Here is an 890-nt window from a genome sequence, read left to right as displayed (position 1 = left end):
GCAGGCGCGTGTTGCTAAGTGTGACCGTGGCTAACTCCGGAAGGTAGGCATTCACCCACCCTGAGATGTGCCATTGGATATGAGGTTTTCCTCAAACGGGCCCAGTGGCTGCCAGAGTGGATTGACTGTTGCTCTTGCTGAGTGGCCTGAGGACTGTAGATTCCCCAGGATTTTGGAGTACTACGGGGTCATGGCTCCTCTGCAGGCCCCCACGACATGCCCGGTTGTGTTCTGCAGCCTCCCAGCACGTGCTTGGATCGATGATGACACCCTTGTATGCATTCCTTGGAAAATCTGAACAAAATGAGTGAGAACCCTCTACCGTCTCCTCATCGAAACTGAGGTCCAGCACGTTTCCTCTCTCGGGGGTAGGGGACCGTGAGGAGGGAGGGCCAGCGACCCCTGCTAGCATGCATGCAAACACCACCCAGGGCTCCTAATATTAGAGGGGTTCCTGTCTGAGGGTGGACTGTGTGTACCCATAAGCTGGGTCGTCTATGAATATCAGGTCTCTGCTGCAAGGCCATTGAGGCAATGCGAGAGGGCGTGCTCTCCTGCTTGTCTTCAGAGTCGGAGTGTGTGCTGGTGTAGGCCAAGTGAGCTTGCAGCTTGGAAAAGTGTGTTTGGGCCAGGCTCACGCTTCGTGCATGCCGCTTCGGGGTTTAATTCTGGAGGCCAAAATGAGCAAGGTTCTCTGGTTGGAGCCTGGAGCCTCAGGCCAGGCCTGTGGCCCTCCCTGTTCTTGCGTTTGGCACGGTGACTTTCTTGACTGCCAAGTGAGGCCGGAGCTGTGGACGGGTGTGGCTCGGGGTGGGCGTCGGCCTAAAGTGCCTGATGGATTAGGCCTCAGTGTTGCCCTTGTCTGCTCCTCTACTTTAACTACCGGCAGA

General features: G+C 56.5%; 1 non-coding gene across 1 annotated transcript; it reads left to right on the top strand.

Moving 5' to 3' along the window:
* Positions 1-254: 254 nt before the first annotated feature.
* On the top strand, positions 255-347 carry LOC112063050 (small nucleolar RNA SNORD116). The gene has a single exon (XR_002890905.1). It is a non-coding gene; the product is annotated as a small nucleolar RNA SNORD116 (small nucleolar RNA).
* The last annotated feature ends 543 nt before the right edge of the window (positions 348-890 follow it).

The sequence above is a fragment of the Physeter macrocephalus genome, unplaced genomic scaffold, assembly GCF_002837175.3.
Source record: "Physeter macrocephalus isolate SW-GA unplaced genomic scaffold, ASM283717v5 random_2778, whole genome shotgun sequence".
In the NCBI taxonomy this organism is placed as follows: Eukaryota; Metazoa; Chordata; class Mammalia; order Artiodactyla; family Physeteridae; genus Physeter; species Physeter macrocephalus.
This window is presented reverse-complemented; position numbering and strand designations above follow the sequence as displayed.